At 33.0% G+C, this 15,628-nt stretch overlaps 1 pseudogene; it reads right to left on the bottom strand.

The window, feature by feature from the left end:
* Positions 1-14,512: 14,512 nt before the first annotated feature.
* LOC125822803 (uncharacterized) lies at positions 14,513-15,248 on the bottom strand (annotated as a pseudogene).
* Positions 15,249-15,628: the final 380 nt, after the last annotated feature.

Genomic DNA, 15,628 nt, shown 5'->3' with positions numbered 1-15,628 from the left:
TCAGGTCTTCACATTAACATTCCCAAGAACATTATCTACCCTGTTAACGTGGTTCCTGATTTGGAAGAGATGGCAGATATCATGTACTGCAACACTGGTTCTTTCCCTACTACCTACCTAGGTCTTCCTTTGGGTGCTAGTCAGAGATCAGCTGAAATTTGGAGTGTAGTCATTGAGAAGTTAGAAAATACAAGCATCTTGGCAGCAACAATACCTCTCTTATTGGACAGGGTAACACTCATTAATAGTGTTTTGGATAGCATTCTACTTCATGTCCCTATTTCCTATTCCAGTCAAGATGCAGAAACACTTGATAAGATAAGGAGATCTTTCCTATAGGAAGGCAACAGCCTTGACCACAATAATCACTTAATCAAATGGGACAAAGTCATTCTTCCCAAATCTCTTGAGGGACCTTGTGCTTAAAGATTTGGCTCTCCAGAGTAAACATATGTTGATGAAACGGCATTGGAGGTATAATCAGGAGAATGCGGACCTTTGGAAGGAGATAGTCCAAGCAAAGCATCGGGCGACTAGTCATTGGTGTACCAATGTTTCGAGTTCTCCTTATGGTACTGGATTATGATGGAGTATCAGGAAACTCTGGGAAGGCTTTTCTTGCAACACTTCTCTTCAGCAGGGCAATGAAGCTCACATTCAATTCTGGAAAGATAAGTGGCATGGGCACACTAAACTGCAGGATGCCTTCCCAAGATTATTTCTGATTGCAACTAATCCAGATTCCACCATTGATCAAAATTGGTAGAACAGCACATGGAGTCTGAAGCAGAGAAGGAATCTAAATAATAGGGAAATGGATTTGCTAACAATGCTTGGAAACCTTCAGGGTAGCTCAGTCAACCTTCAGCACAAAGACAAGTCTCAAGTGGGGCACTAGTAGGAATGACAATTACTCAGTCAAATCAAGTTACTTCCAGTTAAGTTCCAAGAAGGACTTGATTTGACCAATGACCTTGGAGTATGGAGAACTAAATTACCACCAAACGTCAAATGGTTTGGTTGGATCACATTAAAAGGATCATGCTTAAACCAAGATAATCTTATGAGGAGGAAGTTTTAAATATCTAACAGATGCTTCTGAATCAATCAACCACCTATTTCTTTATTGCCCATTTGCTGCAGATATATGGTGCATGTTTATAACACTTTTTGGGTTACATTGTTCTATGACATACAGTATCAGGGATGCTTTTGTAAATTGGTGTACTTGGAAAGTTGGGAAGTCCTTCAAAAGGATATGGTCTTTGATTCCAGCTTGTATTTTGTGGTGCATTTGGACAGAAAGGAATCAAAGATGTTTTGATGGCATTTCAATAGTCGACCACGCTCTCAAAATCAAATGTTTAGTTAATCTTTTTAGCTGGGTTAATTTTACCCCTGTATATAACCCTGACTCCTTTTTGGAATTCATCAGCTCCAAAGTGTTACAATAGCTTTTGTCAATTGTTTTGGGCTGATAATTCCATCTCTTTTGTAACCTATGCATCTTCTAATGACTTATTTCATCAAGAATCAATATTTTTTCATACCTTGTTAGGAACCATTACCAAAAAATGTGATCCTACATTTGACAAAGTTAACGAGATTTGAGTAATTCACTATCAACATTATTGAATTAGAAAGAAAGTAGTATCTGTATCAATGTACTGAAAGAGTCCATAACAATAAGTGAAGTTTGGTATGAATGTTGTGATACTTTTGAGGTCTCAGTTCATATGGCTCATTTTGTTCTCTTTACAGAATTGCAGGCAAAGAGTGAAGGTAAGTTGAGGATCATATTAATAATAGCTGCCTCATGGTGTCAAAAAGATGATAGTGATTTTATATGCAGCCATGAAGAATCAATTGGTGTAGCTCATGGTATTTAGCAGAGGCTGCAAGCCTGCAATGATGTGGTATTTGGGGATGTACACTTATTTATTTATTAAATACGGGTAGTTTAATAAACTACATATTATATTTTATTAATTTCTTGATGGACCTAATTTTTGTTAAGATGCCCCAATTTTACTTTAAAAATCAATTTCTCTCCTCAACTTTGAACAATCATCAAACTCCCCTCTTTATCCTATGCATTCTCCATTTTACCCTTGTTATATCATATATATGTGTTACCTTTTTATGTTATGTATATAATTTATTTTTCAGCCTACACATTTTTATAACTTTTACATTAACATTATAAGTAGAATAATATTTTTATGAATTTGTCATTGAATTTAATATTATTTTTATGACCGTTGTTTCAATATAATATGCATTAAGCAGTGTGTATATGTATGTGTGTATACTTTTGTCTTTCTCTACTTTATACTTCATTCGTTTGATATATTACTTGACCTCTTCTTGATATGACTTTCCTTAAAAAAAATTATTAGATGTGTATTTTACTAAACTAACATTATTAATAATGCTTTAAAATTTTAGATTTGATTCCTACTATTTTATGCAGTTATTTAATATGAAGGGTAGAAATAAAAAGTATAACAAAGTTCTTTTTATTCAATAATTGGACAAGTAAATCAAAATAACTATTTTTAGAGTGAGGGTCAAGTAATATAACGGGGAATTCTCTATTGTTTATATAAATAAATAAGTTTTGATTGACATTAATGGAGTATTACATAAATTATAGTTTAAAATAATTTAAATTTTCAAAAAATCTTTGAAAGTTTTGACCTTAATTAAATTAATTATTTTATATATCCTACATTGAAATATTTTTGTATAGTTATCATTCTCTGTTATTTTTGCTTGCGTAAATAAAATAGTTTTGATTATTATTAATAAAAACATTTTTTCATTATGTGAATTTACTTCAATATAAAATATCATTAACTCGTATACTTAATTAATATTTATCATTTTTTTTATCCAAAAAAATATTGTTTATGCTTTTATGAAAAGCTTGTTACATGAATTCAAAAAAAAATGTTTTTTAAAGAAGTAAAAAAGAATTGATAGATTAACCAAATCTTTTCGAGAAGGTTCCTCCTTTGAGCGCATTTTCTATGGTGACATCTGACGGCGGCCAACCCTCTTCTGGGGTTGGTCTTCAACTTTCAAACTGTGATTTCCCTCTTCTTCCCTCAATTCAATATGCTTCAATCTTGAACCCTACTTTACCAAAGGGAAAATCATTTGTTGATTCAGTGAAAACAAATTTTGAGATGGATATTATTGAAGACAAATCATTACTAAAAGATATTACATATGTAGAAGGAGTGCCACAAGTCAACTGGACTGAGCGGGAAGTGATAAAGATGACTTGTATTGAGAAACTCAAATTCGTTGTAATTGAAAAATTCTCATATGAATGGACAAATCTTGACGAATTGAGACGAATTATTCCTCAACAATGTGAATTAAAAGGGGAGTGTGTAATAGGATTGCTACGTAGCAAGCATATTCTTTCTAATTAGACTGACTAACAAGAGGACTATGTCAGCATGATCTTGAAAGGGGTTTTCTATATAAATTGTAGGGATGGGTATTTCTACTTGATGTGTACCCTAATCTATGATTCTAGATTCAAGGTATCTGAGGAGACAACTATGGCTATGCCATGGATTTCATTCCCTAATCTATTGCCAACTTTCTTTGTTAAGGAAGTGTTGTTTTCAATTGCTTCGGCAGTTGGTAAACCAATCCACTTGGATCAAGCAACGATAAAAAAGACAAGACCTAGTTGTGCACATGTGAAGGTGCTGGTGGATCTCAAAGGCAAATTCCCAAATTCGGTGCAGATGAATATTGAAAATCCAAAAATGGGTGAGATAAGGTTAAATATGATAAAAAATCAATATGATTATGTATCAAAATATTGCCTTGAGTGCAAGATGCAAAGGCACAATAAAGATAACTGTAAAATGGGGGAAATGGCTAGAAGAAAGAAAGAACCAGCAAAACAGGGGGAGCAAAATCAGTGTAAACAAGAGCAACATTCTCTATTACAAAAAGGGAATGCTAGAATACTTACAAGTGGAAAAGTTGTTGGAGATCCGGGTAACTGGAATGTAGTCAAAGATAAAAGAGGAGCCAATATTGAAAAAAAATGCACCCATCACCGAGGTGGGTAATAAATTTGATGCACTCACAAGAGAAGGCGATACTAACAAAGGGGAGGAGATCAATAAGAATAAAATAGTCAACACAGAAGAAAACAAAGGCGAATCAACAAAATATTTGGTTACAAATTCCTTTGGTCTAGTATTACAAGGTGAAAAACAAATGGAAGGAGTGCCCATAATTAAATTTGGTGATCATATTGCTACTGAAGTTAGTGTGCAAGAGTGTCATGACAAGGTGAAACCTATAAGTATCCACAACAGTCCGCTAAGCATAAGTTCGCACAGAAAAGACAGTAATTCAAGAGAGCAAATGGAACTTTTGAAGACTATAAATATTCTTGTGAATGATTCAGAATCTTATTGTGCGAATTCCAAGAGCCCTGCAAAACAACCAAAAGATCAGTTAAATTAGCAAGTGAGTGACATGAGGATCGAAAAAGAGACAGTCAGTAGAGGTGATCAACTAGCAAATCAGAGAATTCAAATGGAGATACCTCAATCTCTGAATGAGGTACGTCATGATATCCTCATACACAAATAGTCAAAAGTTGAGCAGCTGCAATCAAATGACAGTCAATCAGAGGCAAAAAATGATCACATTTATAGAGAAGCGGATATTTCTCCCAGACGTATTAAAGAAATGAAGTCTAAAAGCATGGTAGTGGAGATTCTAATCATCCCATCAGATCATAGCCCAAAAGGCAGGTGACTAACAAACAACAATGTTCCTTATGAAAGCACGCATATGGAATATTAGGTCCGTGAGGACTCAAAATGCTTTTCAAAGAGTCCAGATGCTACATGGCTTTCACAAATTCAATTTTGTTGCGTTGATGGAGCCATTTCAACATGTAGGATGTTTGAATAGATTTAACAGAAGGCTTAGAATGACAAAAAGGGTATGCAAATAATAATGGGAAGATTAGGTTATTTGTTAATCATGGATTCGATGTAGTAGAAATGAGAAACTTTGAACAACAACTTACTGTACATATAAGAAATTTAGCCACTAATTTTATTATGGTTGTTACTATTATCTATGCTAAATGTGACCCAAATCAAAGACTAGAGGTTTGGGAGGATATAACTCAACTTGTTGATGGTATGGATCACCCATGGATCGTAAGTGGAGATTTCAATATGGTTCTTCACTGGGGGAGAAAAAATTGGTGGTTTACCAGTATTGGGGGTTGATGTGGAAGACTTTCAAAATTGTATAGAATCAAATGAATTGTATCAAGTTCAATTCAAAGGCAATCCTTTCACGTGGTGGAATGATAGAGTAGACAGTGCTTGCATATTTGAGAGACTAGACATAATTTTGATGAATAATGTGTTTCATGGTCAATTCAATTTTACAAAAGTGGAGCATCTTCCAAGAACTGGCTCGGATCATGCGCCGCTTCTATTTTCATGTGAAAACATGGAAACAAGGATCATTAAACCTTTTAGGTTCTTGAATTTTTGGACTGAGCATATGGGATTTAAAGAGGTTGTCAGATTGAATTGGGATGATGAAATATCTGTAAATCCTTTTTTAGATTTCAAGAGGAAGATAAAGAAGGTAAAATATGCTCTTTCTTCTTGGAGCAAGGATACCTTTGGAGATATCTTTCAGTAGCTCATTATCCGGGAGGAAATAGCTAGAATAAAGGAAAAAACACTTTGAAGAGTATCCTTCTCCAGAAATCAGAGATATTATGCAAAGGGCCAAAGCTAAATATTCTAGATATCTTCACATTGAGGAGAAATTTTGGCAACAACAGGCAAGGTATGACTAGTTTGAAAGTGGGGATAGAAATACAAGATTCTTTCATAGCTTGGTAAAAGGAAGAAGACAAAGAATCAGAGTATCCAGAGTGCAAAATTCACAAGGGAGGTGGCTAGAAAATGAGGATGAAATTGCTAATGAGGCAGTAAGTTATTTCCAGAGTCAATTCCACCAAGACAGGGATGAAACAAACGTTACTCTTCTGGATCACATTCCAGTGTTGATCACTGAAGAGGAGAATACTGAATTGGGGTCTGTACCAAATGAAGAAAAAGTGAAGAATGCAGTATATAAGCTTAATGGTGATAGTTCTAGTGGGCCAAATGGACTTAAAGGTAAATTCTATCAAGTGTGTTGGGACATCATTGGTAAAGATATTTGTAGAATGGTGCATGAATTTTGTTCTGGAAGTTCTTTACCTAAGTCCATTACTCACACTAATTTGATTCTTATATCGAAAAAGGATAACATTTAGTCCTTTTCGGACATGAGACCTATTAGTCTGAGCAACTTTATTAACAAGATTCTATCCAGGATAATACATGATAGACTGAAAAAGGTTCTTCCAAGATTGATTTCTTCTAATCAGTTTGGCTTTGTTAAGGGTAGAAGCGTTATTGAGAATGTCTTGCAGGACCAGGAACTCGTCACATATATTACTAAGAGAGGAAAACCTGAAAATGTGATAATTAAGTTGGATATGTCTAAGGCTTATGATAAGGTCTCTTGGTTCTTCCTAATGAAGTGCTAAGAAAAATGGTTTTTTCGAATAGAGTAGTTGATTTGATTTGGAGGCTACTTGCAAACAACTACTACTCAATCCTTCTTAATGGCCAATCACATGGTTTTTTTCATTCTACAAGGGGTGTTAAACAAGGGGATTCATTATCTCCAGCTTTATTTATAATCTCAGTCGTGGTTCTATCTAGAGCTCTCAATACACTTTTTGAAGATCCCCAATATGTTGGTTATGGGTTACCAAAGTGGAGTGACAACATTAATCATTTAGCATTTACAGATGACACAATTATTTTTACTTCTTATAATGGCAATTCTGGAGAAAATTATGTCAATTTTGCAAGACTATGAGAAACAATCAGGTCAGAAGATTAACAAGGAAAATAGTTCTTATTATCTTCACCAGAATGCAGCAACAACAATGGCTAATCAGATAGAGCATATTACTGGTATGGTACGAGGATATTTCCCTATGAAATATCTAGGATGCCTCATTACTCATGCTAGGAAAATAAAGGAGCATTATTCAGAATTGTTTGATCAGATTAAAGGTATGCTACAGAGTTGGAAAGGTAGAATGCTTTCATATAGGGGTAAGGAAGTACTCATTATAAGTGTTCTTCAAAGCATTCCCATATATGTACTTTCTTCTCTTACTCATCCAATGTGTGTGATAAAAGAAATTCATAGAATTTTTGCTAAATTCTACTGGAGAAATGAGGACAATAGCAGAAATAAACATTGGTCCAAATGGATAAATGTTTGTCTTCCTAAAATTGAATAAGGTTTGGGATTTAGGTCTATTTTTGATGTATCAAAGGCTATGTATGCAAAACTTTGGTGGAATTTCAGAACACAGAATACGATATTGTCTAACTTTATGTGGACTAAGTATTGTAAGAAGCAAATTCCTGCACTAGTTCAATGGAAATGAGGTTCCCAAATATGGAAGCACATGTTGGAAAATAGGGATCTTTTGGAAAAACATATGTGGTGGGAACCTAGAGGAGGCACTTGTGCTATATGGTATGACAACTGGTCTAACTTGGGTCCCCTACATATACATGATTCAGATGTGCACACTTGTTATCCTATGAAAGATACTGTTGAATTTTTAAAGGAGGGGAGATGGGACTATACGTTAATGAGAGATTTTGTGCCTGAATATGTGGTGGACCATGTTCACGCAAATCTCCATCATGCGTATCTTAGTAATAAAGTTGATAAAACTTGGTGGACTGAAATCAGTAATGGTAAATTCATAGTAAAATCAGTTTGGGGACTTTTGAGAAAAAAGAAAGATAAAGTTGAAGACATGGAAAAATTATGGATAAAAGAAATTCCATTCAAAGTCTCATTCTTAATGTGGAGGACTTGGTTTGGAAAGATCTCTGTGGCATCTTTAAAGCATAGATGGAATCCAGATTATTAAAGTGATTGTAGATGTTGTGTTATTCTTGTAGAAGAGACTATTGAACATCTCTTTCTTAATGGAGAAGTAGCTACCCGAATATGGAAATATTTTAGGTATGCATCAGGAATCCTAGATCCTATGCTTAACCTAAAACAATCCATAAGATTATGGTGGGATGTTGAAGGAAATTATAGAGTAAAATTGGCGTGCCAGGCTATTCCTAATATCATTGTGTGGTTTTTTGTGGAAAAGGAGAAATACTATTTTACATGGAGGTGTTTTTCCAGATTTTAGAGTGATATCAGGTGTTATTGATACAATTTTTAAGTCCATTTATGTCAGATTTAATTTAAACTGTACCAGCAATTCTTGGCCTCATATTCTCGCATAATTGGAGCAATACAGACCTAAGTTTGAGTATAAAATTATCAGATGGGAACCTCTTCCTACTAATGTGATGAAGTGTAACATTAATGGGGCATCAAAAGGAAATCCTGGACCTAGTTCAGTAGAATTTTGCATTAGAGATCATAATGGAAATCTGGTTGTCGCTAAGGGTTTGAAAATTCAGGATACTACAAACATAGTGGCAGAAGCTATAGATATAAGGGAAAGCATTTCATAATATAGTGAGCATGGTATTAATAATCTTATTATTGAGACAGACTCTCTAGTTATGGTTCATATAATTGAGGGCGACTGGGATGTACCCTGAAATGTGGCATTGGAAATCAGTACCATCAGAAGTTGAGAAGAAGTGTTTTAGCAAGAGTAAATCATTTCCTTTGGGAGGGAAATGCTCGTGCTGATTTTTTTTACTAATCTAGTTTTCTCTTTTGCATGTAATTTTCAGATCAACCATTTTTAAGATATTCCAATCGAGGGAAGAAAATTGCTCAATCTAGATAAACAAGGAACACCATACATAAGAAGAAATGTGCAGGAATAAAGGGACAACTAACAACAACAACAAACATTAAAATCCTTTTCGGATTATAATCAGTTTCGAGGAAGAGTATATTTCTATAAAGCTAAGCTAGTGCTTAAAGTAAATTCAGTAGATTTCGGTACTTACCCCTGGTGAGAGTTTGGGGCGTCCAATGGTACCTAATCAAGGCATTAGCTTCTAGTTGAAATTAGTCCACTCCAATCAAATCGACATAAGCGTAGAAGGGGAAGCATAAAAAGTTCTCTTTATTAAGAGTGATAATATTAACTGATTAAAGGCTTTAATGGTGGTATCAATCCCGTTGGGGTTCAACCTATTGAGACTTTGAAAAGTTAATACTAATGTAATGAAAAAAATGAACTGGTAGAGATAGTTAGCTGATGTACATGAGAGCTCAGACTTGTGAGTGGTAAAGAAAATCGGTGGAGCATCAGGGCAATGGAAGTCTTGCAAGTTGTAAAGGAAATCTTACGGGCAAGCGATTCTTTAGCTCAGAAGAATTGAACGAACACGCCATTGTTGAATTTATTGTGAGAAGAGTAGATGAAGGAATGACTCTTGGAACTTTCCAAATCTGCAGATGGGAGTGTTGTCTTTTTGTTTATTTGTTTAAGGCCAAATACATAAACAGATCCCTAAACTTGTTGGGTTTTTCCCCTCAGGTACCTCAACTACGCTATTTTCCTATTGAATCATTGAACCACCCATAATTTGTTCCTTTTAAACAACGTTGGCTAATGTGAAACCAAACGTGATCTCACGTCGTTTGAGCGCGTGAAGACGCTTTAAAGTCGCTGATGTGGATCCTGCACCACCCACCAATGATCTTCTTCCCCCTTTTAACCCGAATTTCTCCCCTTCTTCTCTTATTTCTCCTCTTTTGTTTCTCTTCATCATTATTTCTCCTCTTTAGCTCATTAGTCTTCTTCGTTGATTTCTTCTTAATCATCAAGTTCTAATGTCGAAGTTATCTTCTTCATCGATTTCTTCTTCTTCAACTGCAAATGTGCTATCGGGTTCACTCTCCTAAAACACATGAAAACAATCAGAAATAATATTTTTTTCTTTTTCTTTCCAACTTATATAGCTAAATTAATAAATAATAATAATTAATATATAAAAAAAGGAAGGAAATTCTTTCTCATCTTCCTCTGCAACTATTCCATTTCTCTTTACACACCCCACCCCCTCCACCTCTCCCTCGCCCTCTTTAATTTGTCTACTGCTCTTTCGTTCTATTTATTTTATTTTATGTAGATCAGATTAAAGTCTCAAATATTTTGGTGAAGCTCTATTGTTTCCGATGAAAATAATATTCCAGCGAAGCTTCATTATTTTCGATGAAAATAATATTCCGGCGAATTGGGGGGAAATGAAGGGGCTTTAGTTTTTAGGTTTGAGGATTGAATATGTGGCGCTGACGTGTAATTGGGTTGAAGTATGATTGGTTGGAATTTCCACGTGAGGAAGGTTGATCTCACGCACACAATCACCAAAAAATATTTGTTGAAGTTTGGTTCCACATCAGCCAACGGTGTTTAAAAGGAACAAATTATGGGTGGTTCAATGATTCAATAGGAAAATAGCATAGTTGAGGTACCTGAGGGGAAAAACCCAACAAGTTTAGGGATTTGTTTATGTATTTGGCCTTTGTTTAATTATTTCTTTTTTTATTTTCATCTTGTTTCTAGAGGAGGTCTTGGGGCTTAATCTAAACTTTTGATTTTATAATAATAAGCCCTGTCACTGGTCTGTGGCTATATAATATTAAAAAAAAATTGATAATGAAAGGGTACAATAGGCATTTGAAAATTTTATTTAGGACAAAAGGGGGATGTTTCATTATTGTTCAAAGTTGAGGGGGAGCTTGATTTTTAAAGCAAAATTGGGTGGTGAAAATGATTTTCACCCTACTTATTTTTAGATAAAGAAAGTAATATAGTTAACTTTAAAGAACATTAAGACATTGTATTAAGTTCTTCTAAGACCTCTTTTTTTTTTTTTTAAATAGAGTAAATTTTAGGTATAGCAAATATAAAAATTATATTTGTATTCAATAGCTATAGTTTGTATAAAGTGCTCCGTAGCAAATTTTAAGTTTGCTATGGAGCTACAGATCTGTATTTTCAGTATTGATTTGTCCATTTATATACAATTTGATTTTAAAAAAATAAAAAATAAAACGGCGCTAATTTTTGTTACAAAAAAAAATTGCATAACTCACGCAAATTATATTTTAAATAGGATATTTTCCTTCTACGATTTCTTCATCAGTAGGGACACCATTGTAATTGGGTTCGATTAAGCTTTGATGATTCTTTACAAACAATCGAGATCAAATTGAGTTTAGAGATAAGAACAAGAAGTAAAATGTATTTCAAGACGAAAAATACTTTGATTTTTCTTTTTCATCGAAATTGGTGTTCATACGTTGATTTTACTTCTTTCTGATGGAAATTGGAGTTCATCATTTTTTGAAACACAAATTTGCTTTTAAACATTCATCAGTTGAATTGAATGTACAGTTCAAATTGTATATATTTTTCGTAATAGAGTCTAACTCATATGATCACAAAAGTAGTTAGAATTTCAGTAAGATCATCTTTTTATATTCTGTAATTATTTGTGATTAGATAATTCTCTGGATGATATTGTTGTTTATTTGTAGTTTTTGATTGCAGATTTGGTTTTTGACGGTCATAAACTGATTCGATTGTATAATATGATAGTAATCAATATTTTCGTTTGAATTTGTATATTTGTTCTCATTAATTTGTATATATGAATGAACACTGAATTTGTATTATGATTGGTAAAGAGTTTATATAATTCTTATATGAAACAGTTCAATTTTTTTTTCGAATTTGTATATTTATACAGTGCAGGTTCATCCTTAATTTGGATAATTGAGTTTGTATATTATATATAATTTGTATATGTATACACCTATTATGTTAGGCTTGTCAATTGTATATGTGTATATAGTTGTAATTTGTATATGTATATACTCTTTGTATAAGTATATATGTGGAATTTTTATACAAATAAGAGACAGGCTTGGCTGTAAATTGTAAATTGTATAAGAGTCTATTTGGATTGGCTTAAAAGTTGGTCAAATCTACTTTTAAGTTAGTTTTTGATTTCTGGAGGTGTTTGGCAAATATAAAAAATAACTTAAAATAAGTCAAAAATGACTTAAAATAAGTTGAGAAGTGTTTGGCAAGATCAAGAATGACTTAAAATAAGTAAAAAATGAAAAGTAGGTCTCCCCCTACTTTCTTTTTTTGACTTAAAAGTCATTTCAGTTTGACTTTTTATTTTTGACTTAAAAACTACCTTTTAAGCCAATCCAAACGGGCCCTAAGTATATATTTTTTTTGTTGTGCTTTTGAGTCGTATATGTATATGTGTTATATGTATTAAATATAAATCTGTATATGTAACTATATTTTCGTTTGAATTTGTATATTTGTTCTCATTAATTTATATATTTTTTCATAATAGAGTCTAACTCATTTAAATATAATTTTGTATATGTGTATGTAACTGTATTTTTGTATACAGATAATATATAAATGACTTCATTAGTTGTTTTGGTTATGCATATTGATACATAGGACAATGACAATCGTTAGTTGATTATGTAATTGGGGGGGGGGGGGGGGGGGGGGTCAAAGAAAGTGCATCATATCAGGAGTTGTATAATGTTATTGCAACTCAACTCGGGATTGATATGAATATCAATAAGCTGAAAATTGAGTATAAGGTTGAAGAAAGTAATACACCAATATTGATTCATAATGACATGGGTGTTAGAGTGTATGTCATCCTTAAAAGGCTTCAAATGAACTCAACAAATATCCAATTTGTATAAACAAACTGAATAATTGTAACAAACAATGAATTGTGTAAAAGTTCAAATCAGTGACATGCAATTGTTCGTTCAATTTGTACAGATGAGATTGATACATTTGAGATGAGGTAGATGACATTTAGGGAATTGGTAGAGCCGCTTTGTGCTTTGGTATCAAAAAGTTGTGAGGGAGACATTTCAGATCCATGTAATAAGTTTGTGGAGATTCACATGAAAAAATATACAATTGCACAAAGATTTCAGTATAGGACAGTGAAGTCAAAGGCAATCAGGTAAATAGTTTGTATATTTCTGTATGTGATTTGGAATTTAATTTAATTGTATATGTATGTAAATAGAAATATATGCAGCTATTTTGTGCATGATTATTTATATAAATGTATATAATGTTTTTACTATTCGTCTACTGATATGTTATAATGTATTTTTTGATGTAGTCATACGCTGATTTTTTTTTGTGGAGTGTGAGTGGTTACTGAAAGCATAAAATATTAACAAGTCTGAAATGTTTAGGATCCGAGCATTTAATACAAATCATACATGTCCTTTGAAGAATAAAGTGTATTCACAAAGACATGCAACAAGTATGCTGATTGGTGGGATTGTTAAGCCTAATATTATTGATCACAAGAGAAAATATACACCTTTGATCTACGAAATAATGTGTAAATATATCTTGGAGTTGATGTTAATTACTCATTGACTTGGAGGCTAAAGAGAAGGTTTTGATTTCCTTGAGGGCATCACATCTGCATCTTACAACAAACTCCCTGCATACTTGTATATGATGGATATTACATACCAGGCTCGCATATACGTTTGAAGAAAACCAAAAAAATTAATTCTTATATCTATTTTGCGTTGAATAGTTTCATACAAGGCTTTAATCATTGTAGGCATGTAGTTGTTGGTGATGGGAGTCACCTACGAGGACAATATAACGGGATGTGTGTGGCTGCAAGTACTATGGATGGAGCAAGTATGTTTCAGTCTATTTTGAATGTATATCAATTGTAACACTAGTACTAAATTCTGTATTTTTTGTATATTTGAATGACATTTGTGTCAACTTTAAAGTCTTGAACCTTACCATAGTTTTGTTGGGAGTATAAATATCATTTCGTATTATATTCGTTCGACTTTTTTAAGTTGCTTTAAAATTAACTATATACAGTTAATATTTATACAAACTAATATTCTTAAGTACTAATGGTTGATATTAACAATTTATCTAAAAGAATCAATTTGTTTAAATATAGTGGTTATTAAATTGTTTATACATATAGTTTTATACAAAATACTTTATATATTACAACCACATTACATTATACAAATCAATTGTATAATTTCAACACTTATACACAATTAAGTGTAAAATTGAAATATACATATACAATTATCTGTATATAATGACCAACATACATTTAGTTATGGAAATACATTATTATATTTTAGTTATATACAAAAAGATAGTAATTCTCAATTTTTATAAATGTGCTTGAATACAAAAGAGAAAAAGTTTGGGATCTCAAAAACTTCCACAGTGCATATGACATAAAAAAAAATTATTCAGTGCATACAATTTCATCTAATATAGTTTTAAACACAAAAAAGAAACCGCGATGAGTATTCAAGAATCTATAAAATCTGAAGTTTCATACTAGTATAAAACTCATTAAACTTCTTGAAGTCTATTTCTACATGAACGCCTATTGTGCCCCGCAACTCCACATGTGCTATATGCATTTTCTCTTTGAGACCAAGCATTTCGTGTGTTGTTTTTGCACGAGGTTTCTTTTTTAATCTTCCTAGAGGTCTTTTGAATTTCGGAGGCTCAACTTCATCATACATTATATATTCAGGTATCACCCATTCTGCTACATCAAGCAACAGATAAATTGGTAACTCATAAATCTTTAACATTGTCTTTGATTTATACAAATCATAGCAATATCCATCAGGTACTAGACTTTTTGACTTCAACACAGTACAAGAATGTTCACATGGTATTTCTTCGTATTGAAACCTTCCACAACTACATGTTTTCTTTTATAAACAAACTAGAAAATTACTACCATCATAAGTCACATTGTGAACATATTCAGTCGATGACACAACCTGTTTTATATAAACAATATAATTTCATGTATATATACAACTTTCTCCATAATTAATTATATATAATATTAGATATATAGAAAACATACCTCATCCTTGTGCTTATTTCTTCATTTTCTACCAGTATATTATGAAATATCCAATCAATGGAGTAAATGTGCATGTGCCTCATGTTTGTTACCATGATTCCATATGCCAAACATCAGTCTAATCTCCTCTAGAAAATAAACAATTGGTAATTCCCCCGCAGACACTAGTACAACATTTATACTCTCTGCAATATTGGACGTCATAGCCCATACTTGATGAACCTATGCATGACACCTAGCTCACTTATCATATCCAGCCAGCTTCAAATATTCTTTAACTCCTACATCAACTTTTTCCACGGTATCCAACAACCTATCAAAATCAAGTTTATTGCATGTCTTTGCTATTGTATAGAATACAACACTTAGCTCCTTGTGGGAACTTCTAAATTTCTTTGCAACATTACTCTACAAGTGTCACATACGAGCATAATGTGGCATATTATTATACACTCTTGGCACTGCCTTTATAATGCTCTCATTTGTATCAGACACAACACATATATTAGTCTTTTCTCCATAAGCCTCCAGTAGTTGTACAAAGAACCAAGTGCAAGCGGTGTCATTGCCCGAATCAATGACAC

Source organism: Solanum verrucosum, unplaced genomic scaffold, assembly GCF_900185275.1.
Source record: "Solanum verrucosum unplaced genomic scaffold, falcon-dt-bn FXZP01000104.1, whole genome shotgun sequence".
Lineage (NCBI taxonomy): Eukaryota > Viridiplantae > Streptophyta > Magnoliopsida > Solanales > Solanaceae > Solanum > Solanum verrucosum.
This window is presented reverse-complemented; position numbering and strand designations above follow the sequence as displayed.